Here is a 23016-nt window from a genome sequence, read left to right on the forward strand (position 1 = left end):
ATATATATATATATATATATATATATATATATATATATATATATATATATATAGTTATAGTTTTATAGAGAGATTGATTCTTCCAGGCTAAGCAGAGCAGCATACATCCTAAGACAGTACCATCAGAAGGACTTGCACCGGGCCATTTTGTATAGCCAGGGTTGTCGCCTGCATGGACCAGAGTGGAGGGATGTAAATGCCTACATGACTTTTCATGCTGGCTGTAAAGAAAGTGAAAATGACTTATGGAACACTGCTCTGGACCACAAATTGTTGCCAACTTCTTATTTCACTTTTGGAAGAACCATGCAGGACAGCAGAAGATAGCGGCAGGAAACGTATTCTTCCCCTTAACTATAAAAAGTTCTTCGCTGCGTAATTGTCACCTTATAGAATAGATTGTGATCTGCCAGTAATAGTCATAGAAGAATATCACTTAAAACCCACAAATGAAAGCAAATGTGGGAGGAAAAGGAAATAACATTTCACAGCAGCAAAAAGGAACTTTTACAGGTTGCTTCAGTAACTGCTCTGTACCGCAACTTAGAACATCAGATTTCTCAAGAAAGGAACTAGTATTTCTACTGTAAAAGGTTGTAAAATATAGATCGTGGACCACTCAAAGGAGTAGGTAATATGAAGAAACGTATCCTCTTTAGGACATGGTCACACTTTATTTACAAAGATTTTGATGGCATATTGACATTTAATTTGCCTTTCTTGTGCATTAATAAGGAAATCCTGAAAACATGATCTGTTGGGGCTGTGAGGACTGGAGTTTGGGAAACCGTGATCTGTTGGGTGCTAAGGAGTGGAGTTTGAGAACCATGATCTGTTCGGGACTGTGTGGACTGGCGTTCGGGAAACCATGATGATGTGTTGAGCGGTGTGAGGACTGGAGTTTGGGAAACCGTGATTTGTTGGGTGCTGTGAGGATTGGAGTTTAGGAAACCATGATGTGTTGGGGCTGTGAGGACTGGAGTTTGTGAAACCGTGATGTTGGGTGCTGTAAGGATTGGAGTTTAGGAAACCATGATGTGTTGGGGCTGTGAGGACTGGAGTTGGTGAAACCGTGATGTTGGGTGCTGTGAGGATTGGAGTTTAGGAAACCATGATGTGTTGAGCGGTGTGAGAATTGGAGTTTGGGAAACCGTGATCTGTTGGGTGCTAAGGACTGGAGTTTAGGAAACCATGATGTGTTGAGCGGTGTGAGGACTGGAATTTGGGAAACACTGCTGTATAGCAAACTGCTTACCTATAGTACATGGCTGAGATAGCCGGTATCCTAAGCAATGAGCAGTAAACTATAAAAATAAAAAAATCCCTTTATTTTGAAAACAGAAGATTTTTAATAAGAAATAAAGTTCAAAGTTTCTTCTTGTTAAAAACACTTTGCAATTTTTTGCCCATTTAAAAAGTTTTGAAAAACGTTCTCAAAAAACAGGGCATTTGTTGTGGAGCTAGTTTTTGGCAAATACATATTTTTTTTTTCTTTGTAATCATTGAAATAGATCTATTAAAAACGAATATCATAACATTGGTTATCCGTGTAGCATCCATTGAGCTTTATGGGCGAGTTCATTAAAAAAAACCCAAACAGATGAGATTAGAACCTGCTGAGATTCTTTTCCACATTGTTGGTCCTTGTGGGGGGAAAAAAAAAAAAAAAAACTCAGGAGAACTACCACATGCATTAAAATTGGTCCTTTTGCTGTCCGCTGCTGTTTGTTTTGCATATAGACAGCACGTTAAGCAAAAATATGTTCATATGAACTTGGGTAAAAGTCCAAGACAATCCCTTTTAGTAAGGCTAGGTTCACATTTCCGTTAAAATGTATCAGTCACAATCCGCAGCTATGGTAAACAACGCAATCCGTTTAGCGGATTCCGTTGTGTCCCATATACTTGTATTAGTGTCGGATTGCGACTGATGACCTTGCGTTGCATCCGCTGCGCCGCGGTCAGTCATTTTTTGACTGACCGCCGGGCGGGAGCAACGCAGAGTGTAACGTTTTTCGGGCCGTCAAAATTAACACACCACGCAGGAATCCGTCACGCTTGTAATGTTTGTCTATGGTGCTGGATTCTGTCATGCTCTACTGAGCATGCCCAGCAGGTTTGGCACACCCACTGGGCTGTCCCAAACACAAACGGATCATGACTGATCCGTCAAAAAATGGATGCACAGCGGATGCAACGGACGCGACGGATCAGTTTTTTCACAGGATTCCTGTGAAAGGAATCCTGTGGAAAAACACATCCGTTGCATCAGTTGACATCTAAAAAACGACTGATCCGTTGCTGACGGACCTGACGGATTTAAAACAACGGAAATGTGAACCTAGCCTAAAGTAGAAGTCAGAAGAAATGTATTTACTCCAACTTTAGCTTCAAAGTCACAATACTGAATTATTTAATGTGTAAATATTTACTTTCATACATTTCGTACATTAGGAAAGTTTAGAAATTATACATGTCATGTATCAATGTAAGGCTCCTGCGTATCAAGTAACTACAGGAAATTTGGCATTACTAATTATGATACATGAACTATTTATGAAGATATTGTATTATGGAAAAATAGGAGCTGAAGAAGTTTGGATCACCAAGGTTACTTCTGCGCCCAAACTTTTTTTTTTAAACCAGTTTTGCATGAGGCTTGTGCAGATTAAACAATGACAAGCAACTATTTAAAGGGAACCTGTCACATCTCCTATACCCTCCAACCCAGCAGCATTGTAACTGGTCTGGCCAAATTCTCTCCCTAACCAGCCCTGTATAATGCTATTCACTAATATGAATGTTAAAAAAAAACTACTTATAAACCTCGCTGTCCCTATGCTATTTAGCGCCTTGACTAGTTGGTCCTCTTTCCGTGTTATCCCTGTGGGCATGATAATAGGATTTCTCCGAGCCGGCGTCAGTGCATGTGCTTGGCTTATTTCGGCAGCGTCAGTGCGTCTCAGAAGTCGGGTGTATGTGTGACACCCTGGACTAGTCAGGTCGTCCCAGGTACACACACACACCTCCCTGAGTAGGTGACAGCAGCCAACCAAGAAACCCTTGTCACCACCCACCAGGTTTGATGTCCACACCAGGGGGGTGGAGCCAGGCAGTTGGCTCCGCCCACCGAGGAGTTAAGAGGCCTGGAGGTGGGAAAGACACAGAAGTTCTAGTTCTAGTGCAGAAAGTAGTCTAGTCTTGACAATGAAGGAGGGAGGACGAGTTCAAGGGCAGACCTGTGACCAGACCTGCCAATAGTCTACTTAGGTGGCTGGGTCGGAGCCCAGTCATCTCTGGCAAGGAGGCAGACGGTGGTGGCCGCCTGCAGGAGCTGGGATTACAGCCGGTGGAACCGTAGGGACTGGGGTCGGGCGGTGGCCCGCCGGTACCGAACCAGGGAACCAATTGGAAACCGGAGCACCAGGAGGGGTACTCAGACCCAGTACGAAGCCCCGAACAGACAGGGCCAAGTCAAATCAACTGATTGAGGACTGGACTTAAGGACCTATCCCACACAAGACCCATTAAAAGACAACAGCCCAACCATACAGGGTAAAGCCAAGGCAGAGGGACCGAAAGGGCCAGCGTCTGCGGGCAAGCAGGGCTCTTCCGACAACCAGCAAGCCGGGGAGCGGACTACCGTTGCTTAGGCATAGGAGTCAAACATTCATATAAAAAGGTGCAGGAGAAAGGCGGAAACCACCAACCCGTTCAGGGATAAGCAGCAGCCGGCTGCAGGCCCCGTTCATCATCCCAATTGGTATACCAGAGACTCATGTGTCATAGTAAGTTCATCAGTGCCTTCGGGCTGCGCACATCGCTGCACTGCACCAGCTTCCAGTACGCCTCCTCACCTACCCTCGGGCCCCTGGGACCACCACTCCCCTACCCCCCTTTAGGCTGTTTGGGACATCTGGAAGAATAATTGTCCAAAGAAGAAAAAAAAAAAAAAAAGAGCGCTATCATGAGTCATGTCAACAGTAAAGCGTTCTGAGACCATTCATGGCTGGGGTCGCTTTTCATCCAGTGGGCTCACTCAAGATTTTGTCTAAGAACACGGCTATGAATAAAGAATGTAGAATTAAACATATTCTACAAGAGCAATTTCTCCCAATGATCCTGGAGTAATTTAGTAACAAACAATGCTTTTTCCACCATGTTGGAGCACCATGTCACAAAGCAAAAGTGACAGCTAAGTGGCTCAGTGAGAACTTGAACATTAATATTGGGGGTCCATGGCCAGGAAACTCCCCAAATCTCAGTCCCATTGAGAACCTGTGGTCAATACTCAAAAAGCGAGTGGACAACCAAAAATACAGAAGTTGTGATAAACTCCAAGAACTGATTAGCCAAGATCTGGTGCCATCAGTCACGATTTGGCTCAGAAGCTGATTACAATTCGCCCTGACATGGTGGTAAAGTCTTGAAAAATAAAAAGGTCAACACTAAATAATGAGTCTTTAAATAAACTTGATGCGTTTGTCAATAAAAGTGTCAAAACAATGAAATACCTATAGTTGTAATTCAGTAACTATAGAAGGATCTGACTACAAGATCTAAAACACTGAAAAAGCAAAAGTTAAAAAAATAAAAATGTGTCAGTCTCAAAACAATTGGCCATGACTGTACAGTTACGCTACTATGTCTTGTAATTTTATCTACTGCATATGAAAACCACACATCAAATTAATATTAGTATAGATTTGATCCAAGCAGAGGGAGCCCCCGGTCCGGAGGCCCCCAGCGGAGGGAGCCCCCGGTCCGGAGGCCCCCAGCGGAGGGAGCCCCCGGTCCGGAGGCCCCCAGCGGAGGGAGCCCACGGTCAGGAGGACCCAAGCGGAGGGGATCTCATTGAAGTTGGTGGATCCTACTAGGTCATCCAATCAAGGAGCAGCCTCTTACAACTTCTCCCAGCAATAAAAGCTTCAAGAGTAACAGTTTTAATTATTTCAAAACGCAATAGTACACATAACTACACTACATAAGTAACTTTGTAATATTTCTTAAAATCAGACAATCTGCTTCTTTCTCTGCCGGAATGGATCAGTCATTATCAAAATTCTCAGTTCTGAGGTGAAGTCTCTATTCAGTGAGGACTTTCCCATTACTGAGATAGGAGATGACATATGTTACTGATGAGATTCTATGGAGATAGAAGAGGAGGCAGAGCTCTGCCTCTAGCTCCGTCCCCTCCCTCTTCTATCTCCATAGAATCTCATCAGCACCAACTGCCATCTCCTATCTCAGTAATGGGAAAGTCTTTCCTGAATACAGATTTTACCTTAGAGCTGAGAATTTTGATAATGACTGATCAATTCGGGCAGAGTTGAAAGCAGATTTGTCTGATAAGAAATATTAAATAAAAAAATTGTGGTTGCACATTTCCTTAACCTACAATTAGTGCAGTGCCGCCATCACACTGCAGATAGGCGAATCCTGACAGTGTGCAATATTCACTGTCAGGATTCCACTTTGTTGCCTGCTTGAGTAGCCATCATATGACCGCTCATATGAGAATTAACAGTATGAAAGCGCTTATATTGTTAAAAAAGCAACCATGTGTATGGACCCAGCCTAAAGGCCCTGCCACACACAGATAAATCTGCGGCAGATCTGTGGTTGCAGTGAAATTGTGGACAATTAGTGCCAGGTTTGTGGCTGTGTACAAATGGAACAATATGTCCATGATTTCACTGCAACCACAGACCTGCCAAAGATTTATCTCTGTGTGTGACGGGGGCTTTAGGCCAAATTCAGACGTCTATGTTGGACAGCACAGACACACAGCCGGACATCTGCACGCGGTCCGTCCACACCACGGCACTATTACTAGAAATAAGACTGCTCAGTGGGATGGACCTAACAGACATGTCTCCCCCTTTTAAAAGGGCATCTAAAAAACGCCTCTGGCTATAATGTGCTTATGTGCTAACCATAACAAAACAAAAATACATACAAGAAAAAAAATAAGAAATGAGTCATTAGAAATGTGTAGGACTGTTTTGCATACATCTTTGCAAGCTGAGTCCAGGAACATAAATATGGCCATAAGATAACGCAGCTTTGGGCCTTCTTATGTGCACTATACATCCCATTGTGATCACAGGTCATCGCCCCCTTGGCCTCATACAGGGAGCTAGTCCTATCCCGGAATAACACGGATGTAACACGTATGAGACCTTACCTACAGAGGCGTAACGCAGGGTTGCTATCTTGACTTTTTATATGTTTTCTGGACGGCTTATGACAAAATCACAGACAATGCTTATTATACAGACTGAGAACCATAAGAAATCATCATAAGTGATCCATGTCTATGGCCCATAATTCTCATATGAAGACATCAGCTGCATTCACTGGAATGTCTGGACTGTTGGCAGCGCGGGCATAACCTCCAACAGCGCCCCAACTATCACTGGCATTACTTATTAATACTGGCCTTCTTATTTGGGGCTTGTTGAGCCCCCTAAGCTCCAGTGTGCACACTTACACACATCAAACAGTCTTTTAGGCACTGTAGACAAATATTGCCTTGCATGCATAATACATATATTGGGGAGTATTGTATAAAAGTTATCACACCCTTACATATAACGGGCAACATCTCATACGTTATGATCTCTCACATTCATATGTATTGTACAGAGCAGTTGCTTACATAAGTCAGTATTACTCAATAAGATTATATATTATGTCACCTTCATGATACATATAGTAAGAATTATCTGGTAAGTTATCATTTACATATTTCACATATTTTAGAGACCATAGTATCATATACATATATTGGACAGTCTCATATATAAGTTTTCACCTCCTTACTAAGGCCCTGTGCGCACTAGGCATTTTTACCCGCATTTCTTGAGAAATGTTTGTAATCTTTCTGCAGACATTTCTCAGCAAAACCTATGGGAAAAAAAATAGCTGTGCGCACGCTGCGTTTTTTTTCTCAAGAAAATTCTTTCTGCAGAATTTCTTGAGAAAATTTCTTGAGAAAATGTGCATGTCACTTCTTTTCCGCAGGTACCCCCGGTATTTCACTGTAATGTAATCGCGAAATACCGGGGGTATACCGCAGGTAGCAAATGATGTGCGGTATACCCCCAGTATAGCCGCGATTTACCTGCGGTAATGCTCATCGCTGCCTACGGTTTTGCAGGAAGTGATGTCATTATGACAGGAAGAGGTAGCGGAGCAGAGTAAACACAGACGTTACACTCCCTGGACGCCGCACAGAAGCGCTTCCGTGTGACCTCCGTCGGGTGCCCATGCAGTCGGTGTCTCGCCCCAGCCCCGCGGCTGCCCGCACAGCAGTGTGTCAGTGTCTGCCCGCCCTGCAGTGTCAGCAGCTTCTCACGCTGCAGTGCGTGCAGCCACGGGGATGACGAGCGCTGTTATCAGGAGGTTAGATGAGATCATTAACTGCTGTGACGATCTCATGCGCTCCTGACGTCAGCGCTGTCACTGCATTCTATGCCCATCTCGTGGGTGGCCCGAGACTGTCACTAGTGGTGACGTCACGGGCTCTCGCGATACTGCTGAGAACGCGGCGGGAATAGAAGGCAGTGACAGCGCTGATGGCAGGACTGCAGGAAATGATCTCATCTAACCTCCTGATGGCAGCGCTCGTCATCCCCTGCAGTGACCTGGGCTGACCTATTGATGTTAGCTCAGGTCACTGCATTACTCTCCCAGCCAATGGGGAACATTGACTATGGTATGGATCATCGGGGGACCCCCTTATTGGATTACCCCGGACCCGGATTTCATTGTTCTTTTCAATAAATTGGTGAAAGAGGGAATGTTTTGGGGAGTGTTTTTTCAAATAAAACTTTTTTTGTTGTCTATTTTTTATTTATTACTGACTGGGTTCGTGATGTCAGGTATCTGATAGACGCGTGACATCACTAACCCCAGGGCCTGATGCCAGGTGACATTACACATCTGGCATCAACCCCCATATATTACCCAGTTTGCCACCGCACCAGGGCAACGGGATGAGTTGGGGCGAAGCACCAGGATTGGCACATCTAATGGATGTGCCACTTCTGGGGCGGCTGTGGCCTGCTATTTTTAGGCTGGGGAGTGTCCAATAACAGTGGACCTCCCTAGTCTGAGAATACCAGACCACAGCTGTCCGCTTTACCTTGGCTGGTGATCCAAGTTGGGGGGGGGACAGTAACGTTTTGTTTTTTTTTTCAAATTATTTATTTAATGTAAAATAACAGCGTGGGGTGTCCTCTGTTTTGGATTACCAGCCAAGGTAAACCTACCAGCTTTGGCCTGCAGGCCGCAGCAGTCTGCTTTACCCTAGCTGGCTACAAAACAAAAAAGATATGGGGGACCTCACGTCGGTTTTTTTTTTTTAATTTCTTTATTTTTTGGCTAAATACAAGGCTAGGCACCCTTTAGTGCCACATGAAAGTCACTAAAGGGTGCCAGCTGCGGGGGGGGGGGGGGGGGGACATTATATAGGTCTTTCTCATCATCTATCTATCCATCTTTCCCTCTATTCATTATCTGTCTATCGATTATCTATATTATTTATTGCAGTTACAGCATAAAAAAACGCAGGGACCAACCTGCGGAAAAACCGCAGCAAAAACGTGCAAAATCGCATGCGTTTTTCCCACGGTTTTGGTGCTTTTTTTTACCGCAGGTGCGGTAATCTTCAACTCCCAGAAGTTTCTCAAGAAATTTTCTTGAGAAAAATCACTTTTCTAGTGCACACATAGCATTTAGCTTAGTTACCTAGCGCCATTAATTCCAACTGCTCTCCAAACATAACCTTTATATATACCATAGGTTATCCTCTATTTACAGCCAGTCCCATACACAGGCTATCGGCTCCTTCCATCCATTATACACGTATCGGCCAGTCCCATACACAGGCTATCGGCTCCTTCCATCCATTATACACGTATCGGCCAGTCCCATACACAGGCTATCGGCTCCTTCCATCCATTATACACGTATCGGCCAGTCCCATACACAGGCTATCGGCTCCTTCCATCCATTATACACGTATCGGCCAGTCCCATACACAGGCTATCGGCTCCTTCCATCCATTATACACGTATCGGCCAGTCCCATACACAGGCTATCGGCTCCTTCCATCCATTATACACGTATCGGCCAGTCCCATACACAGGCTATCGGCTCCTTCCATCCATTATACACGTATCGGCCAGTCCCATACACAGGCTATCGGCTCCTTCCATCCATTATACACGTATCGGCCAGTCCCATACACAGGCTATCGGCTCCTTCCATCCATTATACACGTATCGGCCAGTCCCATACACAGGCTATCGGCTCCTTCCATCCATTATACACGTATCGGCCAGTCCCATACACAGGCTATCGGCTCCTTCCATCCATTATACACGTATCGGCCAGTCCCATACACAGGCTATCGGCTCCTTCCATCCATTATACACGTATCGGCCAGTCCCATACACAGGCTATCGGCTCCTTCCATCCATTATACACGTATCGGCCAGTCCCATACACAGGCTATCGGCTCCTTCCATCCATTATACACGTATCGGCCAGTCCCATACACAGGCTATCGGCTCCTTCCATCCATTATACACGTATCGGCCAGTCCCATACACAGGCTATCGGCTCCTTCCATCCATTATACACGTATCGGCCAGTCCCATACACAGGCTATCGGCTCCTTCCATCCATTATACACGTATCGGCCAGTCCCATACACAGGCTATCGGCTCCTTCCATCCATTATACACGTATCGGCCAGTCCCATACACAGGCTATCGGCTCCTTCCATCCATTATACACGTATCGGCCAGTCCCATACACAGGCTATCGGCTCCTTCCATCCATTATACACGTATCGGCCAGTCCCATACACAGGCTATGCGCTCCTTCCATCCATTATACACGTATCGGCCAGTCCCATACACAGGCTATGCGCTCCTTCCATCCATTATACACGTATCGGCCAGTCCCATACACAGGCTATGCGCTCCTTCCATCCATTATACACGTATCGGCCAGTCCCATACACAGGCTATGCGCTCCTTCCATCCATTATACACGTATCGGCCAGTCCCATACACAGGCTATCGGCTCCTTCCATCCATTATACACGTATCGGCCAGTCCCATACACAGGCTATCGGCTCCTTCCATCCATTATACACGTATCGGCCAGTCCCATACACAGGCTATGCGCTCCTTCCATCCATTATACACGTATCGGCCAGTCCCATACACAGGCTATGCGCTCCTTCCATCCATTATACACGTATCGGCCAGTCCCATACACAGGCTATGCGCTCCTTCCATCCATTATACATGTATCGGCCAGTCCCATACACAGGCTATGCACTCCTTCCATCCATTATACATGTATCGGCCAGTCCCATACACAGGCTATGCGCTCCTTCCATCCATTATACATGTATCGGCCAGTCCCATACACAGGCTATGCGCTCCTTCCATCCATTATACATGTATCGGCCAGTCCCATACACAGGCTATGCGCTCCTTCCATCCATTATACACGTATCGGCCAGTCCCATACACAGGCTATGCGCTCCTTCCATCCATTATACATGTATCGGCCAGTCCCATACACAGGCTATCCGCTCCTTCCATCCATCACACAGTGTATCACTTCCTTACATACAGCACTAGGGCAGTATACTACATTTCTGACTAGGCAGTACGACATTTAAAGGAACAGGATGAATAGAAAAGCGAAGCCTTATTGTATGACCGGCCCATCATGTCTGGAGGAAGGCTGCCGGGCAGGCTCGCAGACTGGACTTTGTCTCCGGGCCAGTGATCTGCAGGCCCCCCCATCACAGGCTGCACTGCTATGTATCGCGCATCCCATAGACACAGTGACAGCCGGCAGCGCAGGGTGACAGCCCGCCTGTGCACGGTACGTACCTACATACGGGGCCGCCGCTGCAGGGGAGCAGGGTGTCTGGCAGCGGGGAAGCAGCAGCCACTCCTTGCAGGTTGATGATGCGTTCTTCTCAGCAGCATTACAGCCACAGACTCCAGCCCCGCCCCCTGACGTCACTGTCCCCGCCCCCAGCCTGCTGTCAGGGGACTGGACGTGTATTGTGTATTGAGGTCAGAGCCCGGGGGCTGCTCCTCCTGTCAGCCAGTGACAACTCCGAGCCTATAGTGGCCTCCATAGCTGGCTGCAGACTGTGGCTTCTGCTGGAGGAGGTAGCCCCCCAATGGTGGGCACAGCAGCACCTCATACCTGGCAGCTCTCCTCATAGGTATAGGGGACACAACAATCTGGTGTCATTCCTTTGTTATTCCTCCTGGAAATATATAATATAATATATAATGTAAATACATAGTCACCGAACTGGAAGCCGAAATAAAGGCACACTATGATGAAAATTAGGGCATGGTGTTTATTAAAGGCGGCAAACTAAATCATGAGGTAGCGGTAATGACCTCCAGCAATTACCCACATAGTGTGTGACTGCCCCAAGATGTCCCTGCGGCTAGTGCCAGACTGGGGTGCCAAGGGCCAGCGATCAGCTACATGCAGATGTTATGTTAGCTGCCTTGTCTGTACATAGTGACTGAAGTGTTTTGGGTTGTGCCACTACTGCCCATACCTGGATAGGGGGCCCAGTCCTGCATAGGGGCCCACCAGGGAATTCACCGCCTCCCCTGTGGGCCAGCCAAACCTGCCTATGGCAAAACCTTGTGTAACTGACCTAAACTAATAAGCATCAACGATTTAGGGAGGGAACTTGCCACCAACCAACAGCAATGCCTCCTGCACATCTACAAGTCCGTTATTCTCCGGCAGCATTGATACAATACAGTGGTGTGATCCGTGTGGCATGTATCAGAGAAAACACACATCTGTGAAATAAAATTATTTTCTATACTCCCCTGTCTCCCGCGCTGCTGTCACTTGCTCATTACGCTCATAAATATTCACTGCACTGCCAACCTGGAAGCAGCAGCACCACTGACAGCAGCGCCGAGGACAGGTGAGTAAAAAGTTCCTAAACTTCGTGTGCTATCATGGATAGCACACTGAGAACACACATGTGCCAAACTCACGGCACACGGAGGGCCATATGCACCTTCAACACGGCCGTGAAAAACGTATGTTTTCCAAGGATGTATGGAAGAGGCTTTACACTGCAATCAGCGCTGTCAGAGTGTGTAGAGAATACTCCTCACATTTTGCCATCCATCAATCATGGTCTGAGTACACACCATGATGTGCGGACTGATGGGGGTCTCCAGATCTTTACTCAGTAGCCTGATCAATGCCTCTGAGGCTGTTGCATTTGGGAAGAGTCACGGCCAAGCCGCATATCAGAGTTCGCACTCGGACCATGTTTCAAGGACTTCTGAATTCGGTCTTACTGATTTGCCAGCTTTCACTTAGGCCCCCTTCACACGTCAGTGATTCTGGTACGTTTGTGCTTTTTTTTTTATACCAGAATCACTGACATACGCAGACACATTATAATCAATGGGTCTGCTCACACATCAGTGATTTTTCACTGAACGTGTCTCCATGCAGCGTACACGCGTGTCCGTGATTCTGCACGGAGACATATCAGTTTTTTTCTGGCATCACTGATGACCCACGTACCAGACTATGGTGTGATCCGTGTGTGATCAGTGAAACAAATACCAGAAAAACACGGACATATTAAATATTTTCAACTTACCTTGCCTGCGATTCGCTGTGCAGTCTCCGCTATCGGCAGCTCCTGCCCGGCTCATGAATATTCATGAGAGCAGGAAAACCCGACCAGGAAGTAGCTGCAGAGAGCGGTGGGCGGACGCTGCAGAGAGCGGTGGGCGGACGCTGCAGAGCCGAGGAGTTCAGCACCTTGGACAGCAGGAGCGGGGGCAGGTGAGTAATGTCCATATGCGATCACGGATCACGGATTGCACATGGACAACCACCGTGTGCCATGAATCACGGAACACGGAGGGACATGTGCGTGTTTTACACGTCAGTGAAGAACGACAGTGTTGTTCACTGACGTGTGAAACGGGCCTTAAACAGGATACTTAACAGAACAGGCAGGCATAAAGGGAACATGGCATTTCACGAACCACGGGCAGCATGAATCAGAGCCTGGCTGGACGATTGCAGCCACATATGTCTTTCCCTGAGAAGCTGCACCGCTTCAGAGATAGCATGGTTTGTATAGACAGTTGGTGACGATAAGGAGGAATGAGACTTGTCAATCATTGTGACCCCCGGACCCCAGCGCTGCAAGCTTACAGTGCTAACCACCACGCAGAATTTGTCAAATGTGTATTCTTGAAAGTTTCAAAGCCAGCTATTTTTTAACTCCTTTGTGACTCGGCCACTTTCTGTTTTTCATTTTTTCCTCCTTTTCTTCCCAGAGCCATAACTTTTTTTTTTTCGGTCCACGTAGACATATAAGGGCTTGTTTTTTCTAAAAAAAAAAAAAAAAATTGTACTTTTGATTGACACCATTCATTCTGCCACATAGTGTACTGTAAAACGGTGTAAAACTTTTAAATGGGGAGAAATTGCGAACCCTCCCCTACAATTTTTACAGTGTACATTTTGTGGTAAAAATGATATCACAATATGATGCTCCTCATCAGTGCAATTGCGGTGATACCAAACTTGTCCATTTAAAAAAATAAATAACTAAAATTGAGGGGTTGTGTTTCCATTTTCCAACACCCATAACGATTTCATTTTTTGGAGCTGTGTCATGGCTTATTTTTTCTTTGGCGAGACATTTTTATTGATACCACTTTGGGATAGGTATGATGGTTTGATCGCTTGTTAGGGCTCATGCGCACGTACCTGCTGAATATTCCGCAGCGATTTGACAGCACATGTGCACTTGAAATCGCTGCAGAAACACTGCATAATGGATGCAGTATTTTTGTATAAAAAAGCCGATTTCATGCGCTCTGGCTGCTGCCCCCACCATAGATACAGTGGGAGCTGCATCCATAGCGCACGGAATAATTGACATGCTGCTTTTTAGAACGCACGGATTTGGGTCAAAATTTTAGCACCCAAATCGCTGCGCTCAAAAAAGCAACGTGCGCACGTCTCATGCACAATCTTCATAGATTGTGCAGGGGACGCAGGACGCATTTACGCAGCAGTGCAATATGCAGCGTAAATACATGCTATTACGCAATGTTCGCACGAGCCCTTACAGCACTTTTTTATGGTACTGCAATGACCCAAAAAAAACACATAATTTTGGTGTTCTTGACTTTTTTTGTTTATAGGGTTTACCAAGTGGTCTAATTATTTTAATATTTTTTATAGATCAGACTTTTCTGAAAGTGGCAATACCGCATGTATATTTTTTAAAATTATCTTTATTTTTAATGGGGCAAAAGGGGGTGATTGTAACTTTTATGGGGTTTTTTAATTTTTTAAAACTTTTTATTTTATTTTCACTGTATTTAATAGTCCCCTAAGGGACTTGAACCAGTGATTGTCTGATCGCTTGTGCTATATACAGCAATGCCATAGCATTGCTGTATACAGCAGAAATCAGTCTCCTTTGAACACAGGCCACAGGTAGAATTTTAAAGGAGCGCTGATATGACAAACACAGAGGGCTTAAGCAGAGTCCCTGCTGTCAAAGCAACCCTTTGGCGACCCTTGATCACATCACGGATGTGCTGATGGGTGCTTACAATGATGCACCCCCATGGGTGCACGTTAAATCCCGCTTTCAGTGGAATTTAACACGTTAAGGCTATGTGCGCACTAGAAAGTGCCATTTTCTTAAGAAAAAAACAGACCCTCTGAAAGAATATTGCACCCGCGGTAAAACTGCACCTGCGTTTTTGCTGTAGATTTACTGTGGATTTTCCGCAAGTTGGTCTCCGCATTTTTTTGTTTGTTTTTTTTAAATTAGAATTTTAAATTAGAATTGCTTTTCCAAAATAAACAAATCATTACATAGAAATAAATAATATTACCGCAGGTACCTGCGGAAAAGATGTGACATGCTCATTAAGGCTATGTGCCCACACTGCGTAAAATTTGCGGATAAATCCGCGGGTATAAAAAAAAAAAACCACATTGTGCGCACAGCATTTTTTAAAACCCATAGGATTTGCTGGGGATTGACTGCAGCAATGTTAGACACATCTTCTGCAGCAAATCCGTGGCAAAATTCGCAGTAAATCCGCAGCGTGCACACAAGGCCTAAGGCCTTGTTCACACACTGTTTTTACCCGCAGAAATTTTTTGAAATAATGATTGTGACCTTTCTGCAGACGTTCTCTAGCAAAACCTATGGAAAAAAAAAAAATAGCTGTGCGCACACACTGCGTTTTTTTCTCAAGAGAACTCTTTCTGCAGAATTTCTTGAGAAAAAGAATGTGCATGACTTCTTCTCTGCAGAGATAAATGGTAAAAAAATGCAGGAACCAACCTCCGAAAAAAACGCGCACCAAAGACGCATCAAAACGCATGAATTGTTGGTGCGTTTTTTAAATGCAAGTGCGCTAATCTTTCAGACTCTCAAGAAGTTTCTTGAGAAAAATCCTTTTTCTAGTGTGAACAGAGCCTAAGGCTATGTGCGCACGTTGCGTAATTGCATGCAGTTACGCTGCGATCTGCACCACAGCGTAACTGCATGCGTCCTGCGTCCCCAGCATAATCTATGAAGATTATGCAGGAGACGTGCGCACGTGGCTTATTAGAGAGCAGCGCTTCGGCTGCTGCCTGAAGCGCGTGTTCTAAGAAGTGACATGTCACTTCTTTCCTGTACTCTGCCTGCAGCCCCCGCTCTGTCTATGGGAGGGGCTGCAGTCAGAGCGCATGGAATCAGCTTTTTTTTTTTCATTACGGACTGTTTCTGCAGCGATTTGAAGCACACGTGTGCTGTTCAAATCGCTGCAGAAATTTCTGCACTGACAGTACGCAACGTGCGCACATAGCCTAATAATTGTGCTCTGCTCTACTCCCCCTGTGTTTGTTGGAGGTAGGTCCTGTCTGGAATACACAGCCATCACCTGCAGAGTATGGGGCGGGCTCATCCATGAGGCCACTCCATAAACACGCTTCCAACTTTCGCCTTACATGTAGTGGATGTCGTAACAGGTTAATGCTGCCAATGAGCACAGAATCCATTATTCACATAACATTGGGGCTATGGGCATCCAAAATCTGAATGATATTCCTAATTATAATGTTTCTGAAAAAGAATAAATAAGCCAGTTGAACACTTGTGAAAGTTGGGGTACCATGCGTCCCCATTACATTGCAATTCAATGCGTGAAAAACAGAATTATTTATTCAATAACCGCTCATTTGTGTGAAAACAATATAATTCTCTCAATACGATGATTTGACGTTTCAGTCATATAATACCTTCATCAGAATCACACAGCAATGTAGAGCCAGGGAACACAAATAACAGCGCTAATGTGAATTGCGTATCATCGCCAGGGTAGAGCATTGCAGTCAGTCCTGACATTATCTGAGTGTTTGGGGACATACTCCCTAGGAACATATACTTTTTAGATTCACAGATACACAAGACGCTTGTTCAATGTGTGAATTGTATTTTTAATCTTGATTAAAAATCATCGTGTGTAAATAGGACGTGTGCTGCCGAGAAGAACGGCGTCTATGTGCATGCAGCCATGATGATCGTCCTGTGCTCATAGGACACGTGGTCTGCTTGTCTAAACAGACTATTAACCAACCGCTGATCAGCAAACTGGGATCCGATCGGCAGTCGTTTAACATCGCAAGTTATTTGGAGTAAACCCGCCCTTAGTGACAGCATTAATTAGGTGTGGTGTGTAATTGATGAGGCAGGGCAGTAGACAGCTACCATACAAACCTGTTTAGAGCATACAAATTGTTTCATCATGAGCCCTGCCTCTGGCTACCCTCTGTTTGCTTTCAACTTAAAAAGGTTTTCCACTTTTAGAAACGTTGACCGCAAATAATTCCGGTAATATGAAATAATAAAAGGTAAATGGTATTTACTTTCCTGCTCTCCAGTCTGTGTTTTTGCTGAGGCTGGAGAAACCGCTGAGATTAGTGATTGGCTGCAGCGCCATCAACATGACATCCCAACAGCACCCAATCAAAAAAGCAAGGAGGCAGCACTGTACGCAGTGGGGTAAGTAAGTAAAGCTCAGTTTATGTTATACATCACGAAGGCTGCTTTCACACTACGTTTTTTTAACATGCGTCCTGAACGTTTTCTTAACGCAAAAACGGATTCAGTGCAAATGTGTTTTCATTTCAATGCATTTGCAATGGACTCGCGTCAACATGCGTTCGCGTGCGTTATAGTAAGGATCCAGAGAGTTGCAGTTTTTTAACTTTTTTCAAAAACGCTACTTGTAGCGTTTTTGAGCTGCGTCCAAATACTGCAAATTGCTGAATCCTGACTATACTGCACGCAAACGCATGTGAACGCTGGCATGCTGATAGACAGGATCCTGCTTGCTCTACTGAGCATGCACAGAAACCAGCCTGGCGTGATCAGTCTCTCTCTCCCCCTCCCGATAGCTGCGGAGGCTCGTAACCAAGGTAAACATGGGGTAACTTGCTTGGATACCCGATGTTTACCTTGGTTACGTGTGCAGGGAGCCCGGCTCCTAGCAGCTGCAGACGCTCGTAACCAATGTAAATATCGGGTATCCAAGCAAGTTACCCGATGTTTACCTTGGTTACGAGCCTCCGCTGCTGTCAGATGCCGGCTCCCAGTCTCACGTTCAGTTCCCCTCACTCCCGATCACATGACTCCAATGCCCGCCCATAAACTTAAAGTGACAGGATCCTGCAAAATAACACATGCGTTTTTCTCTGCAAAAACAGGATCTGCTTTTGCAGCAAAAAAAGTTCATGATGCATGCTAAAAAAACGTAGTGTGAAAGCAGCTTAAGCTTATGCACCATAAGTAGATGAAAAGGGACAATCCCTTTAACCCCTTCAGCCTGGGCGATTTTCTGTTTTTCATTTTAGTTTTTTGCTCCCCTTCTTCTGAGAGCCATAACTTTCTTATTTATTTAATTTTTTTTTCAATCTTGCGACGAGTTGTACTTTTGAATTAAACCATTAGTTTTAACATATAGAGTACTGGAAAAAGGAAAACAAATATCCAATTGTTGTGAAATTGCAAAAAAAGTGCAATTACACAATTGTTTTTGGGATGTTTTATTCATCTTGTTCACTATACACGGGACAAACTTCAGATTTTTTTTTTAAATTCCCTAGATAAAATAAAAGTACACGTTTGGTATCTATGAACTTGACCTGACCTGAGGCATCACACCGACACTTCAGTTTTATCATATAGTGAACAAGTGACTTATCAATGTTACTGCTGACTTTGTTTATGTCCATCTAAACTTCATTGTTATATACAAAAGGGTTTTTTTGGTGTTGCGTTATATTATATTATATAGACGGGAAATTGCAAGGAAGGGGAAAGAGTCAAAGACTCAATTGGGTCCTTGTCAGCGTTCAACAAAAGTTCTTTGTTACTCATACTGGATTTCTTACTAATATTTTTTTACATGCTATCTAGGGTATGCCAAATGTAAAATGTAGCATGAAAATCAGCATTTTAGGCACTAATATACTTACTAAGGTATAAGATATACAGAAAACACCAATGCCATCCCCAAGCAAAAAACTTTAATTGAAGTTCAGAGCAGGTTTTTCTTTTTAAATTTATGCACGAAATGCATTCATATACTGTAGAGTCATGGCCGAATGTGTTGTATTTCTCCCAGAAAATTATTTCAATTACACATGTTTTGTTATACACTTTTTTTCCGTTTGTGTGCAAGAAACAGCAAAACCACCCCAAAACATCTTTGAACCTCCACCATAGCTGACTGTAGGTACGGTGTTCTTTTCTTTGTAAACCCTATTCCTTTTTCAGTAAACAGTAGAATGATGTGCTTCACCAAAAAGCTCTATCTTGGTTCATCTGTCCCTAAGACACTTGCACAGAAGGATTTTAGCTTACATTTTGGCACACTGCAGTCTACAGGTGCATCTTAATAAATTAGAATATCATCAAAAAGTTAATTTATTTCAGTAATTCAATATAAAAAGGGAAATGCATATATTATAGTCATTACAGAGTGATCTATTCCAAGTGTTTATTTCTGTTAATGTTGTTGATTATGGCTTAGAGCCAATGAAAACCCCAAAAAGTCAGTTATCTGAGAAAACTAGAATAATTACCACAAACATCTGCAATGGCTTCCTAAGCGTTTAAAATGGTCCCTTAGTCTGGTTCAGTAGGCTACACAATCATGGGGAAGACTGCTGACTTGACAGATGTCCAGAAGGCAGTCATTGACACACTCCACAAGGAGGGTAAGCTAAAGAAGCTGGCTGTTCACAGAGTGCTGTATCTAAGTATATTAATGAAAAGTTGAGTGGAAGGAAAAGGTGTGTTAGGCTCCCTTCACACGTCATTGAAAAACACTGACGTTCTTCACTGACGTGTAAAACACGCATATGTCCCTCCGTGTTCCGTGATTCACGGCACACGTGGGTTGTCCATGTGCAATCCGTGATTGCAAATGGACATTACTCACCTGCCTTCGCTCCTGCTGTCCATGGTGCTGAACTCCTCGGCTCTGCAGCGTCTGCCCACCGCTCTCTGCAGCTACTTCCGGGTCGTCTATTCCTGCTTTCATGAATATTCATGAGCCGGGCAGGAGCTGCAGAGAGCCGAGGCTGCACAGCGCGTCGCTGGAAAGGTGAGTTGAAAATGTTTATTATTTTATATGTCAGTGTTTTTCTGGTACGTGTTTCACGGATCACACACGGATCACACCATAGTGTGGTCCGTGGGTCAGCAGTGATGCCATAAAAAAACAGACTTGTCTCCATGCAGAATCACAGACACGCGTGTACGCTGCACGGAGACACGTTCAGAGAAAAAAAACACTGATGTGTGAGCAGACCCATTGATTATAATGGGTCTGCGTATGTCAGTGATTCTGGTACGTATAAAAAAAAAAAGCACAAACGTACCAGAATCACTGACGTGTGAAGGGGGCCTTAGAAAAAGGTGCACAAGCAACTGGAATAACCGCTGCCTTGATAGGATTGTTAAGAAAAGGCCATTCAAAACTTTGGAGGAGATTCACAAGGAGTGGACTGCTGCTGGAGTCAGTGCTTCAAGAGCCACCACATATAGACATATCCAGGACATGGGCTACAAGTGTCGCATTCCTTGTGTCCAGTCACTCATGACCAATAGACAACGCCAGAAGCGTCTTACCTGGGCCAAAAAGCAAAAGAACTGGACTGTTACTCAGTGGTCCAAGGTGATATTTTCAGATGAACGTAAATTTTGCATTTCATTTGGAAATCGCGATCCCAGAGTCTGGAGGAAGAGTGGAGAGGCCACAATCCAAGCTGCTTGAGGTCTAGCGTGAAGTTTCCACAATCAGTGATGGTTTGGGGAGCCATGTCATCTGCTGGTGTAGGTCCACTGTGTTTTATCAAGACCAAAGTCAGCGCAGCCGTTTAATAGGAAATTTTAGAGCACTTCATGCTTCCCTCTGCCGACAAGCTTTTTGGAGATGGGAATTTCATTTTCAAGCAGAACTTGGCACCTGTCCACACTGCCAAAAGTACCGATACCTGGTTTAATAACCACAGTATCACTGTGCTTGATTGGCCAACAAACTCGCCTGACCTAAACCCCATAGAGAATCTATAGGGTATTGTCAAGAGGAAGATGAGACACCAGACCCAACAATGCAGATGAGCTGAAGGCTGCTATTAAAGAAACTTTGTCTTCCATAACACCTCAGCAGTGCCACAGGCTGATCACCTCCATACAACACCACATTGATGCAGTAATTCATGCCAATGGAGCCCCGACCAAGTATTGAGTGCATTTACTGTACAGACTTTTCAGCAGGCGCCAACATTTGAGTTTAAAATAATTTTTTTCAGTTGGTCTTATATAATATTCTAATTTTCAGAGATAATGACTTTTGGATTTTCATTGGCTGCAAGCCATAATCATCAACATTAACAGAAATAAACACTTGAAATAGATCACTCTGTTTGTAATGACTATATAATGTTTTTCCCTTTGTGTATTGAATTACTGAAATAAATTAACGTTTTGATGATATTCTAGTTTATTGACATGCACTTGTAGCTTTCTTATGTCTCTGTGTCCGCAGTGGGGTCCTCCTGGGTTTCCTGCTATAGTGTTCATTTTATTCAAATGTCAACGGATAGTTTGCGCTGACACGGATACACCCTGTGCCTGAAGGACAGCTTGAATTTCTTTGAAACTTGATGGATGCTGCTTATCCACTTTCTAAACCAGACCTGGGCAAGGGGCGGCCCGCAGGCCGCATCCGGCCCGCCTACTGTCTGTGACCGGCCCGTCCGTCTTGCTGAGTTGTAGGCGTGGCCTGAACTACGATTTTATGCCTCAGCCCCGCTCTCACTGCCGGGAGCTATGTATCCCGATGTGCAGTTATAAGCAGCTGCCACGCCCCCCACTCTGCCAGTTACGCCCCCTCTTGCTGCCAGTCATGCCCCCTCTGGATGCTGATCACACTCTCTGGATGCCTCCATGGCAGCTATGCTGCTAGCCACGCCCCCTTTTGCTGTCATTCATGCCCTTTCAATGCTGGAAACACACACTCCTCGGATGCCTCCCTTGTCCCCTCCTCCTGCTAATAATAATAATAATCTTTATTTCTATAGCGCCAACATATTCCACAGCGCTTTACAATTACAATCCTGCTCTGTCGATGCTGGCCACGCCCCCTTTGCCTGCCCCTTATACCCAGGGATCTTCACGTGACTGGCTCATCTCCACAGCGGCCACTTCAAAAACGTTTGTTCTACAAACTGAAGTAATGTGCACCAGTAGTAGCAGGGAGAGGGCAAAGTGGCTGCAGCAGGGGGGAGCAGGTGAGCAGCACTTGTGTCTTCTCAGGACCCCCTGTGCCTGCAATAGAAAAAGAAGACACACAGAGGACTCAGAGAAGGCAGCCAGAGGAGCCCTCAGGCTCTGCTGCTGCAGTGCTGCCTGCTTGTGCCCTCAGCGCCCCCAGGGCCAGTATGTATGCGCCACTGGCCACCAGGGCCAGTATGTATGCGCCACTGGCCACCAGGGCCAGTATGTATGCTCCACAGGCCCCAGTGATGTGTATGCCCCCCACTGACGCCAGTAATGTCTATGCCCCTCCACTGGCCCCAGGAATGTGTATGCCCCCCACTGACCCAAGTAATGTCTATGCCCCCCACTGACCCAAGTAATGTCTATGCCCCCCACATTTTCATTGAATCTTTGTATTGTTTAACTTACTGTTTGTTTATGAAGGGATAGTATATATACTATATACAGTATTGGGTAGAACTGAGCTAATTATATTAGTCCGGCCCTCTAAAACCATCCCAATTTCTCATGCGGCCCCATGGGAAAATTAATTGCCCACCCCTGGTCTAAACTACGGTATACTGCGTTACAAAATGTCATCAATTTTTCTCTGCCGTCTACGTCCAGGGAGATTAGCTACAGTGCAATGGTTTGTAAACTGCTTGAATATGTGGTGCACTGTGTACAAAGGAACATCAAGATCTCTGGAGATGGACTTGTAACCTCGAAATTGTTGATAATTTTCAACAATTTTAGTTTAAGTCATCACACAGTTCTTTTCTTCTCTCTCTGTTCTCTATTTTTAGGCTAGAGTCATACTTTTGTGTGACTCGTTCAAGTATCAGATTGCAATACCCGGACCAGCCACATGTCCTCCTGGCAGGAGCGGGTCAACTGCACAGAACTATATACAGCTGACCTGCTCCTGTCAGGAGAACGTATGGCCGGTCCGGGCAGTACGATCAAATATACTTGCATGTCACTCGCGTGAGTGACTCCAGCCCTAGCGTGGCACACACAATACAAAGATTGAGTCAACTTCTCCCCTTTTTATCTGACTTTAGATGTGATTTTGATATTGCCCATACCTGGTACTTGCCACAGTTGTGTTTGAA

At 45.0% G+C, this 23016-nt stretch overlaps 1 protein-coding gene across 8 annotated transcripts in view; it reads right to left on the reverse strand.

Annotated features, from left to right (window-relative positions):
* The window catches only part of INPP4A (inositol polyphosphate-4-phosphatase type I A), a 167076-nt gene extending 156031 nt beyond the window's left edge, over window positions 1-11045 (reverse strand). For all 8 annotated transcript variants that reach the window (XM_075336395.1, XM_075336393.1, XM_075336394.1 and 5 more), the window contains exon 1: window positions 10926-11045. The gene's annotated coding sequence lies outside the window, so the exon portion shown is untranslated. The remainder of the gene's footprint in view (window positions 1-10925) is intronic.
* Window positions 11046-23016: the final 11971 nt, after the last annotated feature.

The sequence above is a fragment of the Anomaloglossus baeobatrachus genome, chromosome 2, assembly GCF_048569485.1.
Source record: "Anomaloglossus baeobatrachus isolate aAnoBae1 chromosome 2, aAnoBae1.hap1, whole genome shotgun sequence".
Taxonomy (NCBI): Eukaryota; Metazoa; Chordata; class Amphibia; order Anura; family Aromobatidae; genus Anomaloglossus; species Anomaloglossus baeobatrachus.